This window comes from Somniosus microcephalus, unplaced genomic scaffold (genome assembly GCF_052327205.1).
Source record: "Somniosus microcephalus isolate GS21.2 unplaced genomic scaffold, FLI_Smic_1.0 unresolved_chr1, whole genome shotgun sequence".
Taxonomy (NCBI): Eukaryota; Metazoa; Chordata; class Chondrichthyes; order Squaliformes; family Somniosidae; genus Somniosus; species Somniosus microcephalus.
In genome coordinates, this window is record NW_028225179.1 from 173472845 (window position 1) to 173497221 (window position 24377).

General features: G+C 45.7%; 1 pseudogene; it reads right to left on the reverse strand.

Annotated features, from left to right (window-relative positions):
- Positions 1 to 16207: 16207 nt before the first annotated feature.
- On the reverse strand, positions 16208 to 22566 carry LOC147096584 (putative G protein-coupled receptor 139; annotated as a pseudogene).
- Positions 22567 to 24377: the final 1811 nt, after the last annotated feature.

The following is a 24377-nucleotide window of genomic DNA, read 5'->3' on the forward strand; positions in this document are numbered from 1 at the left end:
ACCCAAAGTGGTTTGTGTAGTCACGGACTGTTTTACTGATACATAATATACCTGGACCCAGAGTGGTTTGTGTAGTCACGGACTGTTTTACTGATACACAATACACCTGGACCCAGAGTGGTTTGTGTAGTCACGGACTGTTTTACTGATACACAATACACCGGGACCCAGAGTCGTTTGTGTAGTCACGGACTGTTTTACTGATACACAATAAACCTGTACCCAGAGCGGTTTGTGTAGTCACGGACTGTTTTAATGATACACAATACACCTGGACCCAGAGTGGTTTGTGTAGTTTTACTGCCCTTGCAGCACGTTCCTATGCAGAGCTAGACAGGTAGCTAACAACTTGATATCTTCCCTTAAAAATCACAAGGCTTGACTTTTCTTGTAATCTTTACTGAAAGATTCTTATTGTGAAACTGAAATACAATACAGAAGTGGAAGCATACATTAGTACACAAGCACATCACTGATATGCATACACAAACATAGGTAAGCATGAGCAACACAGTACATTTGTCATGTAACTTACCAAAACACGTGAAAACACAGCTTACTGTGAATATACATTTAGCAAACTGAAAGGCATTCTCTTACATTCACTTTAAATTAGCCCTGTACATAGTGCATCAAAATACAGCTACAAGTTACCAAGTTAGATACAGAGAGCGAGGAATTCATGGCTAGATGTGTAGGTTTGCTTACAGAGAAAGGTTGCAAAACTAAACATTTTCTGCAAAATATAGTGTACACTAATCATCTATAACATTCTCAAGTACTTACAGACAAATAGTTTCCAAGGCCGAAACATAACAGGAAAATAACTTCCAACACCATGTGTCTAGCTGCATGTCTTGTGAGCTACAGCAATTTACTTTACAGCACTTTACTGCACTTTACTGCGCTTTACTGCACTTGCTAGGTACCAAATATCCACTAGGTGGCGGCACACAATGGGAATCGACCCAAATTTAATAAACCCCTTAATTAACTTGAAAACAAACATAAATTCCTAAAGGAAGGCAGCACACTTCCCACTTGGTATAATTCCATTGTACCACTACAGATACAAAATAAAACCTAAAGAAAACGTCCTTTGGTGAACCACTTGCTCATGATAGTATCTCACGAGTAGTGTGGCAATGTGATGGGTGTGTGGGATGATCAGAGGGTGCTTTTCTTCTCTTGACAAGTCTGCGGATGATATGCGACCTGCGACCCAAAGCAAACCATCTTCATCTGTAACTGGGTTGAGCTTTTTAAGTGGGCTTTGCTTGGGGAATGTTTATCACTCTTCAAGACATTTGAGTTCCTCCTTGAAGACGTCATGCTGGACAGAGCGAATGGTCACACCTTTGGCTTGTGAAAGCTCACTTGTGCTGGATACTTCTTTAGGACATTTCCATCCTTTGCATTCTACGTTGTCCGAATTCCCCTTGAAGGATGCTGCAACATGAATGAGTCGGGCTGTGATTCGACAGAGTGTTCTCCAGCTTGAGAATCGCTCGAAGCGTTGTGAGCCCAACTGAGATTCTGAGGCTTTGGTGGCCAGGGTCGTAGCTTCAGGCCGAATCTCAGTATCAGCTTGAGGCTCCACAAGGGTGAAGAGATTGCACTCAGGAGTCTCCTCTGTGTTGACATGAGACAGGAAAGAGGGGCCCGAGAACCAACTGCTTTGCTGTAGGTGTGCTGCTGGTATAGACCTGGTAGCATGGTCTGCAGGGTTCAGATCTGTGGAGACATAGCACCACTGGTCAGGGTGAGTGGATCGTCTGATATGAGTCACCCGGTTGGAAACATACACATAAAACCTTCTTGTGGAGTTGTGGATGTAACCAAGTACAATCTTGCTGTCCGTGAAGAATTTGACAGTGCCCACATCGATGTCAATCTCGTCTCTGATCAACTCGTACAGCTGAACAGCCAGCACAACTGCACAGAGCTCGAGACGTGGAATGGTGTGGGCAGGCCGAGGGGCCAACTTGGGCTTCCCCATAACGAATCCAACATGGTATTTCCCGCCGGTGTCAGCTGCTCTCAAGTAGGCCACAGCTCCTATTGCTACTGTGGAAGCATCCAAGAAGATGCACAGCTCTCTTCTCTGTGTTGAAGACAGCGAGACTGGAATGTAGCACCTCTCTATGTGCAGGTCTTCGAGAGCCTTCATGGACTTCTTCCATAGGTTCCATTTTGCTTCTTTTTCTGAGAGGAGTGGAGCATCCCACTCACTCTGATCAGATGAGAGTTCCCACACTAATCATAGAGTCATAGAGTCATAGAGTTATACAGCACAGAAAGAGGCCCTTCGGCCCATCGTGTCTGCGCCATCCATCAAGCCCTGTCCAATCTAATCCCATTTTCCAGCATTTGGTCCATAGCCTTGTATGCAATGGCATTTCAAGTGCTCACCCAAATGCTTCTTGAATGTTGTGAGGGTTCCTGCCTCTACCACCCTTTCAGGCAGTGAGTTCCAGACTCCATCCACCCTCTGGGTGAAAAAGTTCCTCCTCAAATCCCCTCTAAACCTCCTGCCACTTAACTTGAATCTATGCCCCCTTGTTATTGACCCCCCTACTAAGGGGAAAAGTTCCTCTTTATCTACCCTATCTGTGCCCCTCATCATTTTGTACACCTCAATCAGGTCCCCCCTCAGCCTTCTTTGCTCCAAGGAAAACAACCCCAGCCTGTTTAGTCTTTCTTCATAGCTGAGGCGCTCCATCCCAGGTAACACCCTGGTGAATCTTCTCTGCACCCTCTCCAAAGCAATCACATCCTTCCTATAGTGAGGCGACCAGAACTGCATCCATGATGGTTAGGAAAGCTTTGTCATCGATGGGTAGTGCTGGTTTGTCAGCATCCTTGGACCTTTCAAACCCTTGCATTGTTATGGGAGCTACGAAGTCCAGAGGGTCATACAAACTGTTGACTGTGGACAGGACACCTCTCCGTGTGAATGGCCTTTCTTCACGGGACACCAGGAATGTGAAGCTGTCTGTTACCAGGTTCCAGGAGAGCCCCAGACTCCATTGAAGGGGGAGAGGATCCACTCCAAGGTGCAAATCCTTCAGATCATTAGCACGGTCCTCTGCAGGGAAGGCTTCCATCACCTGTCCACTGTTCGATGCTACCTTGTGTAGTCTCAGGTTGGACTCTGCCAACATCTCTCTGGTTCTTGTCAGGAGATCTATTGCTTCTTCAGGTGTGGTAACCGAGGTGAGACCATCGTCAACATAGATCTGTCTCTCAACAAAATGCTTTGCATCGGAGCCATATTCTTGCTCACCTTTCTGAGCGGCTCGCCTCATGCAGTAGATGGCCACAGCAGGTGAAGGGCTGTTTCCAAACACGTAGACCTTCATCCTGAACTCCACCACATTCTTGTTGATGTCGTTGTCCTCATGCCAGAGGTAGCAGAGATAGTCCCTGTGGTCTTCTCGGACGAGAAAGCAATAAAACATTTGCTGCACATCTGCTGTCAGGGCTACAGGTTCTTTCCTGAACCGCAGAAGAACTCCCAACAAGGTGTTGTTCAAGTCTGGGCCGCTGAGGACTACATCGTTCAGAGACACTCCTTCACATTCAGCAATTGAATCGAACACAACTCGTAACTGGTCTGGCTTTTTTGGGTGATACACACCGAATGTTGGCAGGTACCAGTGTTCTTTACCTTCCTCCAGAGGTGGAGCAGGCTCGGCTTGGACGTTGTCCAGCATCTTCTGCATGAACTCTATGTAATGGCCCTTCATTTCTAGCCTTTTCTCCAGTGTTCTCCTGAGTGAGCAGAAGCACTTCATAGCTTGTTCCCTGTTGCTCGGAAGACGGCGTCTAGGAGAGCGAAATGGTAAGGGTGCCACCCAGCTGTGTCCATCGTCCTGGTAAACCTCCTCACCCATGATGGTTAGGAAAGCTTTGTCATCCATGGATAGTGCTGGTTTGTCAGCATCCTTGGACCTTTCAAACACTGAGCATTCTAGGCTGTCTGTGCTCACAGTGAGGCCCGCCTCTTCCTCACAGGCAGAGGAGGTTGACCTATGAAGCTGCTTCATGCCATCATAGTCTTCCTTTACCTGGATCCTGTTTGGGCATGGGCTGAGAAAGGATGTGCGTCCATTGTGCAACACGTTTGCTTTATAGATGTTGACATCCGCTGGTATGTGGACTGTTCCCAGGCAAACTCCACACACGAGGACCCATCCCAGGTCAAGCCGCTGCACATAAGCAGCATTGTGGGGCCTGTTGATTTGCTCATGCACCTTGTGCACCCTTAAGATGTCTCTTCTAAAGAGCAGGAGGTTTGGAGCGTCCGGGCTCACAGCTGGAATCTTGTAGGCAACTGGCTGTAGGTGGGGCTGATGGCATGTGACCTCTGGGGAGGGAATTTCCGTCCTATCATCTGGCATCATGTCACACTCAATTAAGGTGGGGAGGGGAAGCTGTAGTTTCCCATCCATGGACTCGATCATGAAGTTGCCAACTCTCCTACCCGTAGTCTCTGTTGTCCCTGAACAGGTTTTTAGCGTGTACGGAGCTGTGCTGGCCTTGACTTCAAAGAGATTGAAGAATTCTGTCTTCGCTAGAGACTTGTTGCTTTGCTCATCGAGCACTGCATACCTGTTGATTGCTTTCTCCTTTCTCCCTGCAGGATATGCTTTAACCAAGCAGATTTTGGAGCATGAGCGTGGGCTGCTTGCATTTCCACAAACCTCTGTACACTTGGAGGTGACTGAAGAAGATGTGCTTTCACTTTGCTCCCCGCTATCCTCTTTGTCAACCGCAGCACTCTTGGTGGTCGAAGGAGGAGGACCTGGATGCAGGGCTGCGATGTGTTTTTCACTGTTGCACTCGAAGCACTTGATTGTCGCCTTGCAGCCTTTTGCCATGTGCATAGTCGACCCACAACACCTGAAGCAGATGCGATTCTCTTCCAGGTATGATTTGCGCTCATCAATAGGCTTGCCTCTAAAGCTTCGACACTTTTTGAGTGGGTGGGGCTTCTTGTGTATTGGACACTGACAATCTGGGTCATCCACTTTAATCCCAGCAGAACTGGATTGGTTGACTGAGGGTTCGGCTGGAACATCTGTTTTGTGCACGCTCACAGAGGCTTTGTTGCTGTACTTTGTGGGTTTTTCGGTTCTTGAAGGAGCGTAACTGCTGGAGGTGGAGAAAGTGAAACTTGGATCATTCCTCACCTTTGCCTGTTGTTGGACGAACCTGGAGAAGAGAGAGAAGGAGGGAAATGCCACTCCGTAGTCCTCCTTGTACTTGGATCCCTTAGCTATCCATTTCTCTTGAAGGTTGTAGGGAGCTTTTCCACTATTGGGTTTACCCCACGAGCTGTATCCAAATACGAGAGGCCTGTCAGGTAACCTTCTCCCTTAGCACACTCCAGTTCGAGGAGAATGTCACCCAGTTCTCGAAGCTCGACATTATCTTTGTTGGTTAGCTTTGGAAAGTCCTCAATCTTCTTAAGCAGTGCATGTTCAATGACTTCTGGTGTCCCATAACAGTCTTCGAGACGTTTCCAAACCAGGTTGAGGCCTGCTGTGGGATTGCGGACGTGCGCTGAGTGAATTCTCTTCGCCTGTTCTGACGACTCAGCTCCGAGCCACTTTGTCATCAAATCTAGCTCTTCTCCGGCTGACATATTCAAGTCCTTGGTGGTACTCAGGAAGGACGCTTTCCATGACCAATAATTTTCAGGGCGGTCATCAAATTCTAGAAGACCTGAACTTAACAATTCTCGGCGGATGAGGTACCTAGCGAGGTCTTGTGCACCTTGTGGCTCGGGTGAGGACTGCTTGGCTGGATTGGCCGAGTGCTGTGGAGGTCTCTGCAGGTAAGTCTTACTTGTTTCTTCTCTTTTAAGCTCAGTGTCTCCGAAAACAGGGTGTTTGTTATTGTGGTGAGTAGCTGGTTCTGCATCGAGATACCTCGATGTTTCCTTGAAGAACAATTTGGAGTGTTGTTGGACATACTCACTTGTACGTTGCACTGGACTGAGAGGCTGTTCTAGAACGTATGCTCCATGGCTGTGCTCCCCGCCTTCATTCTCCTCACCTTCTTCATAAGCTGCAGCTTCAGCTTCAGCGGCAGTGGCAGCGGCAGCTCTCTGGCTTTGGAGAATGTGGAGACTGGCGTCGAGGTCAGCTCTCTGCTTCATCACACTAGCTTCTTTTTCAGCGAAGGACAATTGAGTCTGGGCAGCTTTTGCCTTGGCATGTGCTTTGGCGGCTGCAGAAGCTGTCGATGACGATGGTCTGCTGGACCGCCGAGATGATCTAGAGGATGCTTTAGAGGACTGTGAGTTGGCATCATTTGCTTGAAGAGGCTCATGCTTCTCGGTTGGCTGGTCGACGTCCTCTATGGTATATTGTCTTCCTGAGCATAGACTCATGGTAGCTGAGTTGTATCTTCTTCTGCTTGAGCCCGCTGTGCTGTTGTCTTTTCACTATTCTGCCCTTGCAGCGTGTTCCTATGCAGAGCTAGACAGATAGCTAACAACTTGATATCTTCCCATAAAAATCACAAGGCTTGACTTTTCTTGTAAACTTTACTGAAAGATTCTTATTGTGAAACTGAAATACAATACAGAAATTGTAAAGTCCGTGCCTCAATAATACACGGACTTCGGGAGAACAGTTTAACAGTTACTTTACTGAACAAGAGGCAGCTTGAAACTGAAACCACAGAAGCCTGCCAGGGTCTTCCATACAGGAGTGGTCACTGCCGGTACCGCAGTCTAAGACCAGTTATTCCCTTAAAGGGACATACACAACAATTCCTCCCGTTTTAGATAAACAGTACATAACATTCATTTAACGACTAAATAATAACTAATTACAATTACAATTTTCTCAGTAATATATACATCAACTGGAATAGTCATTTATAAGTTCAGTCTTTGAGGAGGCTTCCTGATCTGGACTGGATAGCGCCTTTCTCGAGTATCTTGTTCTGGCGGTGGAGTCAATTCTGGCTCATTGTCATTGGTTGGTTCATCAGCTTCCAATGCCCCTGCTTCTGAGGTAGATGCAATCTGTACTTTAGGCTCATTACCAGGTGCACATGCTTGTGATACAGGTTTGGCTTGTTCCTGTGACTCTAGAATCTGGTCAGCATGGCGTCTCACGATGCTCTCTCCAACGTCCACTGTGTACATTAGTGGTCCCTGCTGTGTGCATATCATGCCTGGCTGCCATTTATCTGTTCAGTAGTCGCGGGCCAAGACTGGTTGCCCTATCTTGAAGCTCCTGGTTGGCTTCTCATTTATGTGCTGGAACTGCTTATCCTCAACATCTCATCTTATGTTTGGTTTGAGCAAATCCAAGCGACATCTTAGTCTCCGGATGAAAAACAGTATGGCTGGAGGTTGGTTGGTGACTGCATGTGTTGCATTCCGGTAAGCAAACAGGAAGTTATCCACCTTGTGTTGCAGTGGTATGTCGTCATTATACATTGCCTTTATGGCCTTTTTAAAGGTCTGAACAAACCTCTCAGCCAATCCATTTGTGGCTGGATGATATGGGGCAGATGTGTAATGTTTCACCCCATTATTCTTCAGGAACCTCCGGGAATCCTCAGACACAAACTGTGGGCCATTGTCGGAACAGATCTGTTCTGGCAACCCATTACTGGCGAAGATGGTTCTTAGGACTGCAGTAGTTTTCTCCATGGTGGAGGAGGACATTTTAATGACCTCTGGCCATTTCGAATGGGCGTCCACAGAAATTAGAAACATTGAGTCCATAAATGGACCAGCGAAATCAATGTGTACCCGTTGCCATGGAGATGTGGGCCACGCCCATGGATGTAGCGGGGCCTGTGGTGGAGCGTTTTGGACCTTCTGGCATCCTGTGCATCTCTTGGTCATATCCTCGATTTCTTTATCGATTCCCGGCCACCACACAAATGCACTGGCTAGGCTCTTCATTTTACCCCTCCCAGATGACCCTCGTGAAGCTCATTGAGTACTCTATCTCTCAACTTGGGTGGAATTACCACTCGGGATCCACACATCAAGGTTCCCCAGCACACTGACGCTGTTCCCTCCTTGGCGAGAATGCTGGCAACAGTGAGTCGCCATATGCTGGCCATCCCTTCACCGTCAAATCATAGACCCGAGAGAGCATCAGATCATTTCGGGTTTCCTTCTCAATACTTGCATTTGTAACAGGCAAACATTCGACAATGGTCGCATGGAATATCTCCAGCGGGTCCACTGCAGGTGCTTCTTCCACCATAGGCAACGGTAGGCGTGACAGCCCATCAGCGTTTCCATGTTGTTTTGTACCTTTGTACTCTATGTCATACTGATGTGCTCCTAGAAAAAGTGACCATCTTTGCAGCCGTTGCGCCGCCATCACCGGAACGCCATTCTTTGGGTTAAAAATTGAGACCAGGGGTTGATGATCAGTCAGTAGGGTGAATTTCTGCCCGTGCAGATAGTGATTGAACTTCTTCACCCCCCACACCAGGCTGAGGGCCGCACTGTCAATCTGAGCATAGTTACACTCGGCTGAGGTTAGCGAGTGCGATGCAAAGGCTATTGGCCTCTCTGAAACATCACGGAATTTGTGTGACAGCACCGCTCCAATGCCGTAAGGTGACGCATCACATGCCAACCGAATCGGTAGTGTTGGGTTGTAGTAGGCAATACTTCTTTTGAAGTGATTTGGCATTTACATTCCTGAAAGGCACGCTTACACTCATCACTCCATTTCCTCGTTACACCAGTTTGAAGGAGGGCGTTCAGTGGGTGCAGAATTGTAGATAAATTCGGCAAGAACTTATGGTAGTAGCTCACCAACCCGAGGAACGACCTCAGTTGCGACACATTTTCTGGTGCTGGAGCCTTGACTATAGCCTCAATCTTGTCCAGCGACTTATGCAACCCTTCCTCATCAATTATGTGGCCACAATACGAGATTTGTCTCCTGAAGAACTCGCATTTGGGACGGTTGGCTCGTAGCCCATATTCCTGCAACCTCGTGAGCACCTGTTCCAGGTTGGCAAGGTGTTCATTGTCATTTTTGCCCGTAACCAGGATGTTGTCCCAATAACACTGGGTCCCCGGGATCCCTTGCAGGACTTGTTCCATTGCCCTCTGCCACATAGCCGGGGCCGATGCTACCCCAAATACCAGTCGATTGTACTGGTAAAGGCCTTTGTGAGTGTTTATCGTGAGGTATTTCCTAGATGCTTCTTCCACCTCCATTTGTAGATACGCTTGAGCCAGGTCAATCTTTGTAAAACATTTCCCTTCAGATAGTGAGGTGAAAATATCTTCTATCCGCGGAAGCAGATACTGTACTGTGTGCAGGACTGGGTTCACAGTCACCTTGAAGTCCCCACAGATGCGAACCTTCCTTGGCTCCCCAGGCATGCTGCTCAATGCTTTCTTCATTACAGGAACGATGGGTGTGGCCCATTCGCTCCAGTCCACCTTAGAAAGCACCCCCGAATGCTCCAGACTCTCCAGTTCAGCTTCCACAGCTGGGTGTATTGCGTATGGCACCGGTCTGGCAATGAAAAATTTTGGGGTTGCGTTATCCTCAATCTTGATGTTTGCCTTTACTCCTTTTAGAGTCCCAAGTCCTTGTTGGAACACCTCTTCCACGTCAGATAGAATTCGTGACAGACGTCCAGGTGCGACGTCATCATCTTTTTTGTCAGTCACAGTTAGTGCCAGAATGGAATGCCAATCCAATTGTAGTCTTCAGATCCATTGACATCCCAATAATGGTGGTCCTCCATCTCGTAGTATATACATGTATAGTTTCTGTGTTTCCTTTCCGTTATATTCAACTGGCACCCTTATTTTTCCTCTGGGGTAGACCTTCTGCCCCGTGTATGTCGTCAATACAATGAACGTGTCCTTTAAGGGTATGTGTGAGAATAGCCGCTCATAGTCTCGTCGATTCATGACAGTTAGGGCTGATCCTGTGTCCAATTCCATCTTCACTGGAGACCCTGCTATCATGAGGGTGACTCAAATGGTTCGGTGATCTTCTTTTGCGATCACGTTGTGTAACTTTAAACAACTTAGTCACCTGCTCCCAGAGTCCTTATCACTCTCCTGATCTTTTGAACTACTATCTGTCAGTTTCTTTACTTTCCTGTACTGTTCCTTAGTAGTTCTTGTCGTGTTGGTCTTCTTTCCCGACCTGCAGACTCTTGCTATATGTCCCATTTTCCTGCATTGCCTGCATATTTTGTCTTTAACCCAGCAGTCCTTCTGCTCATGGGTTGTTCTGCCGCAGTGATAGCACTTTCCGGCTCCATACGCCATTTCGTTAGTGCTGTATTCTTGTGGTTTCTGTTGTATTTCCACAGCTCCCCATGCTGCTGCTTCGTAGGGTACTGCCATGCTGAAAGCCTGTTCTAGCGTCAGGTCCTTTTTTTGAAAGTAGTCGTTTATGGGTTCCTTCACTCTGGAGCCCACAGGCAACCTTATCCCGTAAGGTGTCTGCCAGTCCTGCTCCGAACTGGCAGTGCTTCGATAACTTGTGTAGTTCTGTAAGATAGTCAGCATTGCTCTCATCTTTGTGCTGGTTTCTTTTATGGAACTTGAATCTCTCTGCTATCAGCAGTGGTGTAGGGAGTGCCTTGTGCATTGAGTGCAGCTGGAGTTTTGCTAAGTGGGAGAAAAATCATTTAAGTATATTTTGTGAATTTTAGTGTATTAAGAAGTCAATTATTCGAAGTAAGTTTAATTTTTTAAGGGTTTTTTAAACTCTTGGGCAGTTTAAACCGGAAGTAGAATCCGGGTATAAAAGGGGAGGGGCTAGTGTGGTGCATGGACTGCCTTGTGCATTGAGTGCAGCTGGAGTTTTGCTAAGTGGGAGAGTTCGGATAAGTGGGAGGTGAGGGTGTGTTTTTTGCTCTGTTTTGTTCCCCACTCCCAGGCTTAGACAGCACTGCGGAGACAGAGCAGCGAGATGAGTCAACCAAACAGGCCCCACAGACAGTATTCAAGGAGGAGGTTGGTGATCAGCTGGTTGGTTGGTTTTCTTGGTTTTCTTCCTTCTCTTCTCATTTATACCTTTAAGTTGGTAAGTCCTTTGAATAGTCGTGTGATATTATCATATATATCGGGCTGGGTCTTCATAACTAATAATAAGAAATTTAATTAATTATATAGAATGGAGCAGGTGATGTGTTACTGTTGCGAGATGTGGGAGCCGGTGAACCCCATTGAGGTTCACGGTGATTACATCTGCGACAAGTGTTTGCTGCTAGAGGAACTCAAGTTCCATGTTATGGAGCTTGAGACCGAGCTTCAGACACTGCGACACATCAGGGAGGGGGAGAAGTTCCTGGACTCTATGTTTCAGGAGATGGTCACACCTATGAAGTTAATTACTGCAGATGTAGTCCGTGGTCAGGTACAGGACAGTGTGACTACGAGTGAGGAAGGTACAGGGATCCAGGATGTAGTGTTGAAGGAGACGCAGCCCTTGTTCTTGTCCAGCAGGATCGAGGTTCTTACTCCCTGTGAGGGCGGGAGCGGGGACTGCAGGGAGGATGAGCAACCTGGCCACAGCACCGTGGTACAGGGGGCCATTCAAGTGGAGGGAGTAAAAAGAAATGTTGTAGTGGTAGGGGATAGTATCATTAGGGGGATAGATAGGGTTCTCTGCAGTCAAGAGCGGGAGTCCCGAAGGCTGTGTTGCCTGCCCGGTGCCAGGGTTAAGGACATCTCTTCTGGGCTGGAAAGAAACTTGGAGTGGGAGGGGGAGGATCCAGTTGTCGTGGTCCATGTTGGTACAAACGACGTAGATAGGACAAGGAAGACGGTTCTGTTAAAGGAGTATGAGCAGCTAGGGGTCAAATTAAAAAACAGAACCTCAAGGGTAATAATCTCTGGGTTATTACCTGAGCCACGAGCGAATTTGGCTAGGATAAATAAAATTAAAGAGTTAAATGCGTGGCTCATAGACTGGTGTGGGAGAAATGGGTTTTGCTTCTTGGGACACTGGCACCAGTACTGGGACAGGAGGGAGCTGTTCTGTTGGGACGGACTCCACTTGGCCAGTGCTGGGACTAGAGTCCTGGCGAATCATATAACTAGGGCTGTAGAGAGGGCTTTAAGCTAATTAGTGGGGGGAAGGTTTCTAGAGAGCAAATAATAGAAATGACAACAGAGAAGGTCATAGACTTAGGTAGCAGTGGGGGAATTAACAAACAGAATGTGTCAGGAAGGGACAGAAGGTATGGAGTAAAAAGTAAAGTACTAAAAAGGGAAAAAACAGGAACTAAGTGTTACAAAACATATTTGAAAGTTCTTTATCTGAATGCACGTAGCATTCGTAACAAAATGAATGAGTTAATGGCACAAATAATGACATATGGGTATGATCTTGTGGCCATTACAGAAACATGGCTGCAGGGTGACCATGACTGGGAATTAAACATACCAGGTTATTTAACAATCAGGAAGGACAGGCAGGAAGGGAGAGGAGGTGGGGTGGCTATGTTAATAAAGAAAGGAATCACTATAATACAGAGAAATGATATTGGGTCAAAGGAGCAGGATAGTGAAACAGTTTGGGTGGAAATAAGGAATAATAAGGGGAAAAAAACACTAGTGGGTGTAGTCTATAGGCCTCCGAACAATTGCAACTCTGTTGGGCGGAGTATTAATCAGGAAATAGTTGAGGCTTGTAATAAGGGAACATCTATAATTATGGGGGATTTTAATTATCATATTAGCTGGACAAATCAAATTGGGCAGAGCAGCCTTGAGGAAGAGTTCATTGAGTGTATTAGGGATGGGTTTCTTGAGCAGTATGTAACTGAACCGACCAGGGGGCAAGCAACCTTAGATTTGGTCCTGTGTAATGAGACAGGATTAATTAAAAATGTCCTAGTAAAGGATCCCCTTGGAATGAGTGACCATAACATGGTTGAGTTCCATATTCAATTGGAAGGTGAGAAGGTTGGATCTCAAACAAGCGTGCTGAGCTTGAATAAAGGAGACTATGAAGGTATGAGAGCGGAATTAATTAGAGTGGACTGGGAAAATAGATTAAAGGGTAAGACGGTACATGATCAGTGGTGTACATTTAAGGAGTTATTTAACAACTTCCAAAAAAAATATATTCCACTGAGGAAAAAAGGGTGTAAAAGAAAAGATAGCCATCCGTGGCTAAGTAAAGTAATTAAGGATAGTATCCGACTAAAAACAAGGGCATATAAGGTAGCCAAATCTAATGGGAGGATGGAAGATTGGGAAGTCTTTAAAAGACAGCAAAAATAGCTAAAAGATTGATTAAGAAAGGGAAGATAGATTATGAAAGTAAATTAGCAAAAAATATAAAAAGAGACAGTAAAAGTTTCTATAGTTATATAAAAAGAAAAAGGGTGGCTAAAGTAAATGTTGGTCCCTTAGAGGATGAGACCGGGAAATTAATGGTGGGAAACATGGAGATGGCAAAAACACTGAACAATTATTTTGTATCAGTCTTTACAGTAGAGGACACTAAGAATATCCCAACACTGGACAAACAGGGGGCTCTAGGGGGGGAGGAACTAAATACGATTAAAATCACTAAGGAAGTGGTACTTGGTAAAATAATGGGACTCAAGGCAGATAAATCCCCGGGACCTGATGGCTTGCATCCTAGGGTCTTGAGGGAAGTAGCGGTAGGGATTGTGGATGCATTGGTAATAATTTTCCAAAACTCACTGGACTCAGCAAAGGTCCCAGCAGATTGGAAAACTGCTAATGTAACACCCTTATTTAAAAAGGGTAGTAGGCAGAAGGCTGGAAACTATAGACCTGTTAGCCTAACATCTGTGGTTGGTAAAATGTTAGAGTCCATTATTAAGGAGACAGTAACGGGACATTTGGATAAACATAATTTAATAGGACAAACTCAGCATGGTTTCATGAAGGGGAAGTCATGTTTGACAAATTTGCTTGAGTTTTTTGAAGAAGTAACATACAGGGTGGATAAAGGGGAACCAATGGACGTAGTGTATTTAGACTTCCAAAAGGCATTTGACAAGGTGCCACACGAAAGATTATTGCTCAAGATAAAAAATCACGGGATTGGGGGTAATATTCTGGCGTGGGTGGAGGATTGGCTCTCTAACAGAAAGCAGAGAGTTGGGATAAATGGCTCGTTCTCAGATTGGCAACCAGTAACTAGTGGTGTTCCGCAGGGGTCAGTGCTGGGTCCCCAACTCTTTACAATCTATATTAATGATTTGGAGGAGGGGACCGAGTGCAACATATCAAAGTTTGCAGATGATACAAAGATGGGACGGAAAGTAGTGAGTGAGGAGGACAAAAAAAACCTGCAAAGTGACATAGACAGGCTAAGTAAGTGGGCAGAGATTTGGCAGATGGAATACAATACTGGAAAGTGTGAGGTTATGCACTTTGGCAGGAAAAATCATAGAGCAAGTTATTATCTTAATGGCAAGAAACTGGAAAGTACTGTAGTACAAAGGGATCTGGGGGTCCTGGTGCACGAAACTCAAAAAGTTAGTATGCAGGTGCAGCAAGTGATTAAGAAGGCCAATGGAATGTTGGCTTTTATTGCTAGGGGGATGGAATATAAAAACAGGGAGGTATTCCTGCAGTTGTACAAGGTATTGGTGAGACCGCACCTGGAATACTGCGTACAGTTTTGGTGTCCATACTTAAGAAAAGACATACTTGCTCTTCAGTCAGTACAAAGAAGGTTCACTCGGTTAATCCCGGGGATGAGGGGGTGGTCATATGAGGAGAGGTTGAGTAGATTGGGACTCTACTCATTGGAGTTCAGAAGAATGAGAGGCGATCTTATTGAAACATATAAGATTGTGAAGGGGCTTGATCGGGTGGATGCGGTGAGGATGTTCCCAATGATGGGTGAAACTAGAACTAGGGGGCATAATCTTAAAATAAGGGGCTGCTCATTCAAAACTGAGATGAGGAGAAACTTCTTCACTCAGAGGGTGGTAGGTTTGTGGAATTTGCTGCCCCAGAAAGCTGTGGAAGCTACATCATTAAATAAATTTAAAACAGAAATAGATAGTTTCCTAGAAGTAAAGGGTATTAAGGGTTATGGGGAGCGGGCAGGAAATTGGACATGAGTCTAGGTTCGGAATGGTCATGGCCCTGTGTGTAGTGGAGTGGGCCCAGGGGCCGTGTAGCCTTGTTCTGCTCCTACTGTGTTCTAATTCTGTGTTAGATTTCAGGAGATGGTTTTATTCCTGTTCCTGGCTGGGGTGGAGATCGCCTTTACAGAAGGTAAGTACTGTAGAAAATATAGGGACAGAGCGATCTCCTGGAAGAATTTCGATCGCCTAGATGGGTCGGAGAGGAATTTCCCAGATTTTTTCTCCCCAATTGGCCATTGGGTCTTTATCTGGTTTTTCGTCTCTCCCGGGAGATCACATGGGTTTGGGTGGATGCAGAGTGATAGAAGATTTGAGGTTAGGGTCAGATCAGCCATGATCTTATTGAATGGTGGAGCAGGCTCGAGGGGCCGATTGGCCTACTCCTGCTCCTATTTCTTATGTTCTTAGATGTTCCTGTAAGATATGAACAATCTCCTCAAAACTTTTCTCCATTGGTTTAGCTGGGGTAATTAAATTCCGCAATAGGCCGTACATACTCGCACCCATCAGTTTTAATAATACTGACGCCCTCTTTCCGTCAGCCACCTCATTTGCCTTGCAGTACACTTTAATTCTTTCCACATACGTGGTCCAGTGTTCTACCTCGTTGTCAAAAGCAGTGATACTGCCACTTTTCGGCATCTTGGGCGATTTAAAATGGCGCCTCCCGCACTTTTGCTTCTTCCCCAATGGAATAAAATGGCGCCTCCCACGCTTTTGCTTCTTCCCCTTACTGCCACGCTGCTCCTAGCATTCTACGGGGTAATGGCGGTGACCCGCAGCTTCGGCGCATCTCACTTTCCTTCCCCCCCATTTAGTTTCTCTCCGCTGTCCTGTTCTCGAGCACCGACCATGCCCTGTGCGCTCCACCCTCTCTCTCTTGTTTTCTTTTCCCGGTGATGCTGCGCGGCCCAATTTGTAGAGCCGCTCGATCGAGATTGAGCCCGCCGCAGTCCGGAAGGGTCAGCGCGCTACCTGCTACCAGCACGATTCGCTGGAACCACAGTCTCTCCCGCAATTCTCCAAACACCGATGGATTCTTTGGGCGGTTGCCCTCAGTCGACGCCCGTTGCTCAGACTACGACCTTCCAGGAACTTCCTTTCAATCGTGATCCCCGTGAGATGATGCCACACTGCAGGTGAGTTCGAACTTACTCGTCGCCACTGTAAAGTCCGCGCCTCAATAATACATGGACTTTGGGAGAACAGTTTAACAGGTACTTTACTGAACAAGAGGCAGCTTGAAATTGAAACTACAGAAGCCATACAGCGGTGGTCACTGCCGGTACCGCAGTCTCAGACCAGCTATTTCCTTAAAGGGACATACACAACATAAATGGAAGCACACATTAGTATACAAGCACCTAGCTGATATGCATACACAAATTTAGGTACGCCTGAGCAACACAGTACATTTGGCATGTAACTTACCAAAACACGTGGAAACACAGCTTACTGTGAATATACATTTAGCAAACTGAAAGGCATTCTCCTTAAATTAGCCCTGTACATAGTGCATCAAAATACAGCTACAAGTTAACCAGCTAGACAGAGAGCGAGCACTTCACGGCTAGCTGTGTAAGTTTGCTTACAGAGAAAAGTTACAAACTAAACATTTTCTGCAAAATATAGTGTACACTAATCTTCTATAACATTCTCAAGTACTTACAGACAAATAGTGTCCAAGGCTGGAGCGTGACAAAAATATAACTTCCCAGACCATGTGTGGCTGCAGGTCTGTGATATACAGTAGTTTACTTTACTGCACTTTACTGTGCTTTATTGTACTTTACTGTGCTTTACGGCACTTTACTGTGCTTTACTGCATTTTACTGCGCTTTACTGCAGTTGCTGGGTACCAAATATCCACTAGGTGGCGGCACACAATGGAAATCGACCCAAATTACTCAAACGCCTGAATTAACTGGAAAACTAACATAAACTCCAAAAGAAAGGCAGCACACGGGCTGTTAAGCCTCGGTGAAGTGGTCATGCCGGTAAGAGCTTGTTATGGTGAGGGACACTGAGAGGCTAAATTTGCTGTTCCAGTGAAATCATTGTTGGGATTAAATAAAAAGTTTTAAAATAATCATGTTTACAAACTGCGTCAAAAATTGACAGGCTAGATTTACCCCACAGAATGTAGTGCATAGAATGAATTAATCCCTGAAATGTGAACTTCTATAATAGGTAAAATGGCTGAAGTTTGTTATTTTGAAATAACGTGCATGTAGAAGACATTTTGTGTTGAGTAGGCAATTCTAGACTTTATTTCGAAGGTTAGACATAAAACTGGACTGGGCCTGAGATATTTTTGATACAGCATTTAGTTGTTATCACTTTATACATCATTTTTATTTAAGCCGTATGAAATAGAATAAGGACCATAACAGAGCAGGAAAAAGGAAAGAAAGACACCGGGCAGCACGGTGGCATAGTGGTTAGCACTGTTGCCTCACAGCGCCAGGGACCCGGGTTCGAATCCGGCCTCGGGTGACTGTCTGTGTGGAGTTTGCACATTCTCCCCGTGTTTGCGTGGGTTTCCTCCGGGTGCTCTGGTTTCCTCCCACAGTCCAAAGATGTGTAGGTTAGGTTGATTGGCTATGATAAATTGACCCTTAGTGTTAGGGGGATTAAATACGTTGGTTTACGGGGATAGGGTGGGATATGTGTTGGTGTAGGGGTTACGGGGATCGGGTGGGATATGTGTCGGTGCAGGCTCGATGGGCCGAAATGGCCTCTATCTGCACTGTGGGGTTTCTGTGATTCTGTGACTTGCATTTATATAGCGCCTTTCATGACGACCAGACATCACAAAGCATGTTACGGCCAATCAAGTACATTTGAAGTGTCGTCACTCTTCTAATGTTTGGAACACAGCAGCCAATTTGCGCACAGCAAGCTCCCCCAAACAGCAATGTGATAATGACCAGATAATCTGTTTCTTGTATGTTGATTAAGGGATCACTATTGGCCAGGACACTGCGGAGAACTCCCCTGCTCTTCTTCAAAGTAGTGCCATGGGATCTTTTATGTCCACCTGAGAGGGCAGGCGGAGTGTTGCTTTAATTCGAAATACGGCACCACCGACTGTGCAGCATTCCTTTGACACTGCATTTGATTCTCAGCCTAGATTTTTGTTCTCAAGTCTCTAGAACGGACATGAACGCACAAACATCTGATTGAGAGGGCAGTGGGCTACCCACTATGCCACGGCTGACACTGTACAACACACGGCAGTGCTGCAGGACCCTGTGCAGCTTAGTAATACAGGTGAAGGGTTAAGAGCAGTTGGAGACCCTCCTGCACTAAGTGATGGTCAGGATCAGTTACACAAGACTGAGTGACTGTATTGTGCAACCTCCAGGCGTCACATTTGGAATTAGACCCGAAAGTGTATTAGCCCAGAATAGACATATAAAGAGCTCTGTATGTGTTAAACTCACTCTCTGTCCCTAACTTTATTTCTCTTTTTACCTCTGTCTGCCTCTCATTGTCTCTGTCTCTCTGTGTATATTTATCTTCCCTGGTCTCTTTTCCGTGTGTTTCTGTCTTGCTATTTCCACCTCTTTTATTTTCTGCCTCTCTATTGCTGTCTTTATCTTTTTCGATCTGTCACTCTGCCTTTTTTCTGCCAGCCTCTCTCGCTCTCTGTTACTGTCAGTCTGCCTCTGGTTGTCTCTGACACCTATGTCTCCTCTCTCCAGCAGCCACATTGTCGCTCTTACTCGGTGTCTGCAACTTTTTTCTCTTTCTCTTTCTGTCTGCCTCTATTTCTGAGTGTCTGTTTCTCTGTGTGTGTCCTTTTCTCTTTTTGTCTGCTTCTGTTTGTTTCTTTTTACCTTTGTATCTCTGTCTTTCTCTATCATTATATTTCACGTTCATTCCATTCCTCTTTTTGTATTTCTCTTTCTCTGTATTATTAATGTTGACTCCATTTCTTTATCACTTATTTACATCTGTCTGTTTTTCATTCCCATACTTTCCCTCTTTCTTTAATCTCTCATTTTCTTAATTTCTCTCTTTGGCTTCTCTGCCTCTTCCTAACGCTTTTATAATTAATAATCAACTTTAATTCCAGTGCTCACGGACTTCATAGATGTATTGCTATTCTTAGACATTATGGGTATATTATGTTTTATATAAATAAAACGCACTTAACATTATAATTATGAAATATAAACAGGAAATGGTGGAAACACTCAGCAGATCAGGTAGCATCTGTGGAGAGAGAAACAAATTTAAGGTTTCAGGCCGATGATCTTTCATCAGAGCTGGAAAAAGTTAGAGCTGTCCCAGGTAGTGTGCAAGTACAGAGGCAGGGAAAGGGGTAGGGGAGGAAAGAACAAAGCAGGAGGTCTGTGATAGGGTGGAAGGCAGGAGAGATTGAATGACAAAAGAGATGATGGTGCGACGGAAAGGGCGATGGGAATGGGACAAATAAAGCAACAGATGATTGGTCGAGAGAAGGTGTAAATGGGAACAGAAGAATCATCAAAGGCTGCCGGCCAAACAAAATGGGGTCAGGGGATTGTGTCCTGAAATTGTTGATCTCGATGTTGAGTCCGGAAGGCTGTAATGTGTCAAATCGAAAGATGAGGTTCTGTTCCTCGAGCTTATGTCGAGGTTCATTGGAGCAGTGTAGGTGGCCGAGGACAGAGTGATCAGAGTGGGTGTGGAGCAGAGAATTAATGTGACAGGCGACCGGAAGCTCAGAGTCACCCTTACAGATTGAATGGAGATGGCCGAGGGCAGAGAGATCAGAGTGGGAGTGGAGCAGAGAATTAATGTGACAGGCGACCAGAAGCTTGGAGTCACCCTTACAGACTGAATGGAGATGGCTGAGGACAGAGTCATCAGAGTGGGAGTGGAGCAGACAATTAATGTGACAGGTGACCGGAAGCTCGGAGTCACCCTTACGAATTGAATGGAGATGTTCCACCAAGCGGTCACGCAATCTGCGTTTGTATTATAAATATGAATTTGGAAATGCATTTTAAAAATCGTCTGTTCAGATGCATAACAGTTATATTCATTAACAGTTATATTAATTAATTCGAGGAACAGCACCCCATCTTTCGATTAGGCACGTTACAGCCTTCTGGACTCACCATTGTGTTTAACAATGTCAGATCAAAATCCCCAACCCCCATTTGTTCAGGCGACAGCTGTTGATGATTCTGCCATCCCCATTTGCAACAATTAATCTCTCCTGCCTTCAATCGAATGACAGTCTATCCCTTTTGTTCCATCCTCCCCTCTCCCCTTTTCCCTGGATCTGCTCCCAATTAAAACCTGTTACATCTCTAACTGTTTACAGTTCTGCGGAAGGGTCCCAGACCTGAAACGTTAACTCTGTTTCTCTCTCCACAGATGCTGCCTGGCCTGCTGAATATTTCCAGCATTTACTGTTGTTATTTCAGATTTCCAGCATCCGCAGTATCTTGTTATTGTTTATTCATTAACCTATTATCTGCATAACTGGAACCACACTTCATTGTATCATTCATTGTATGAAGTGTTTGGAGATATGTAGAGATAAAAGAATCAATATAAATTCAAATTAAAAAAAGCTTTGTATTGTGGACCAAAACTTGTCCAAATCTTTCTTGATTTTTCTGTGTATATGTTTCTATCCTTCCTCCAACAAGTTACATTTATATAGTGCATTTAACGCAACAAAACGTCCCAAGGAGCTGAACAAGAGCGATTTCAATAAAATAATGTTTACCACCGAGTCACAGAAGGATATATCAGGACAGATGTCCAAAAGCTTGGTGAAGGAGGGTGGTTTTAAGAAGCAGAGATGGTAGAGATGCGGAGAAGTTTAGGGTGGGAATTCCAATAATTAGGTTCAAGGCAGCTCGCTTTCTTTCTTTCTTTCCTTCTTTCCTTTTTTCTTTCATTCTTTCCTTTTTTTCTTTCTCCCTTTCTCTCACTTTCTGCCTCTTTCTGCCTATCCATTTTCTCTTCATGGATGTCTCTGTCTTTTTCTGACTCTACATGTTTCAATCTCTGCTTCTTTGTGCATTTATTAGCTTGTCACGCTATTGTGCCTCTTTACCTTCTTATTTCTATCTTTGCTTCTGCTCCTTTTTGCTATTCAGCTACTTTCTGTCGCTTTTGGTATTTTCTCTGCCTTCCTCTGTCATTCTGTCAGCGGGTTAACAGCAGCTTTTTCAGTTGAAGACCTCCTGAGATATTTAGCACTGCCCTTTGGAGAAACAATTCATGTGTCGTCTGCAAAGGTGACCTGCCTCAATAGGTCGGATTTTCAATAAAATCTGACATCAAAATGAGGTAAAAGATCATCTCAGGGCTCGGTGCTGCTAATGTCAAATGTACTGTCCATCCAGCGGGGAGTGCAGGAGATGTGGGATGAAATGGGCTGCAGTTCCAGTGCTTCAAACTCTTCAGCTCTTTCTATGATTTAACTAATTTAACTATTAGATTGAGCGGGTATTTCACCGCGTTCTTCAGTTCCTCTCTGAATTTAGTCTGGGTCACAGCATAAATACACGTGTTGGTGCAGGAACTGAACATCTGCAGCATTGATGATGCGTGGCTTGTGATATAACGAGGGTCATTGATGGAGGAATAAGACTGAATATTTGTAATTCGCGCATACATGTTAAAGCAAAGGTGGGTCACCCATAACAGTATAAAACTGCCGGTTATACTGAAGAGTAAAACTATGGATTTCTTCCGGTTCTCCATCTCTGGGTCCTTGTGATTTTCTCCATCGCTGTGGCCCCGGAGTCCCCTGCGGACTCGACTGGCCGCTAAAATACGTCTGACCGTCAGAGCATTGAGCAACAAAATCAAAAAGAACGGGGCACAAGGGGTTAAAATGAGGTGAAACAACTCAAATGCTCCCCATGCGGGGGAAGTAAAGAAGCTCAGACTACCGCATCAATACCAGGGAACATTATCAATTATAGTGCCAGGTACATACACAAAGTACCAGGGAATAGACTCTGAAAAGCCCAGCACACTCACTGTTCCGATAACCACTGCCGCCGTTTTCTCGGTGCAATATTTTGTTTTCAGCTTCTCACAACAAATGGCCACAAACCGATCAAAGGTGAAAGCGACTGTGAGCCACACAGAAACCACTGTGGCTGCATAGGTCAGGAAGTGAATGATAGTACACACGGCAGTCATTTTCAGGAATGTATCTGAGAAATAAAACGAAGCAGTGGACCCCAAGAAGGGATCAGTGATGACGACCAGGAGATCGGCTGCTGCCATGGCCACCAGGTAGCGAGTGATACATTTGGAGAGACCGCACTTTCCTCGGGACAGGATCACAATTGCCACCACGTTAACTGTAAGAGAGAGAAAAGGAAGCAGAGGAATCAGACCTGGAGCCAAAGCAGCAGTTTGAGGGGTCTGGGCTGAAATTTCCAAATTTGTTGCTGCATCAAAAGTGGTCACCACCACCAGGAAGTGCCATCATCAAAATGGCCACTGTGGGGGGTGGAGCTGGTGACCATATGAAAAATGGCCACCACCGCCAGGAGGTGATATCATCAAAATGGCCGCAGTTGTGGGGGGGGGGTGTTGCGGGGCTGGTGATGTCATCAAAAAAGTCCACCGCAGACAGGACATGACATAATCAAAATGGCTGTAGTTGGGGCCAGGAATGGTGACCTCATCGAAAATGGCCACCGCCGCCAGGAAGTGGCATTATCAAAATGGCCGCAGTTGGGGGCGGGGCTGCTGACCTCTTCAAAATCGGACACTGCAGCAAGGAAGTGACATCATCAAACTGGCCACTTTCAGGGGCGGGGCTGGTGACCATTCTAAAATGTCCACTGCCGCCAGGAAATTATATCATCAAAATGGCCACTGTGCGAGGCGGGGCTGGTGACCTCACCACAAATGGACACCGCCACCAGGAAGTGGCATCATCCAAGTGGCCGTATTTAGGGGTGGGGCTGGTGACCATTTCAAAAATTGCCACTGGAGCCAGGAAGAGATATCATCAAAATGGCTGCTGTGGGTTGCCAGGCTCGTGTGCTCATCACAAATGGACACCGCCGCCAGGCAGTGTCATCATCAAAATGGCTGCAGTTGGGGGAGGGGTTGGTGTCCTCATCAACATAAGAACATAAGAAGTAAGTGCAGGATTAGGCCATACGGCACTCGAGCCTGCGCAACAATTTCAATAAGATCATGGCTGATTATTGAATGCAACTCCGGTCCGATCTCCATATCCCTTGATTTCCCGAGAGGACAAAAATCTCTCTATCTATCTCAGCCTGGAATATACTCAAAAACTCGGCATTCACAGCACTCTGGGGCTGAGAATTCCAAAGATTCACAAACCTCTGAGTGAAGAAATTCCTCCTCATCTCCGTGTTATCCAGAGACTATGCCCCCTATTTCTAGACAATCCAGCCAACGGATACAATCTCTCAGCATCTATCCTGTCAATCCCCATCAGAATCTTTTATGATTCAGTGAGATCACCTCTCATTCATCTAAACTCCAGAGAGTATCGGCCCATTCTACACAATCTCTCATCATAGGACAGCCCTCTCATTCCAGGAATCAATCTAGTGAACCTTCATTGCACCGCCTCCAAGGCAATTATGGCCTTCCTTAGATAAGGGGACCAGGACTGTGCACGGTTCTCCAGGTGTGGTCTCACCAAGGCCCTGTACAATTGTTGCAAGACTTCCTTACTCCTATACTCCAACCCCCTTGCAATAAAGGACAATATGCCATTTGCCTTCCTTATTGCTTGCTGTACCTGCATGCTAGCTTGCTGCGTTTCGTGGACGAGGACACCCAACTGTCTCTGAACAGCAACACTGGGAAGTTTCGCACCACTTAAAAAAGTTCTGTTTTTCTATTCTTCCTACCAAAGTGAAAAACCTCACATTTCCCTACATTATACTCCATCTGCCACCTTACTGCCCACTCACTTAGTCTATCTATATCACTTTGCAGACCCTTTGTCTTCTCCTCACGGCTTACTGTCCCACCTAGCTTTGTATCATAAGAAAACTTGGATACATTACACTAGGTCATTAATATAGATTCTAAGTAGGTGAGGCCCCAACACTGATCCTTGTGGCACCTCACTTGTTAAAGCCTGCCAACCTGAAAAAGATCAGTTTATCCCGACTCTCTGTTTTCTGTCCGTTACCCAACATGCTATCCATGCTACTGTATAACCTCCAACCCCAAGAGCCCTAATCTTGTGCAATAATCTTTTATGTGGCAACTTATCGAATGCCTTTTGGAAATCC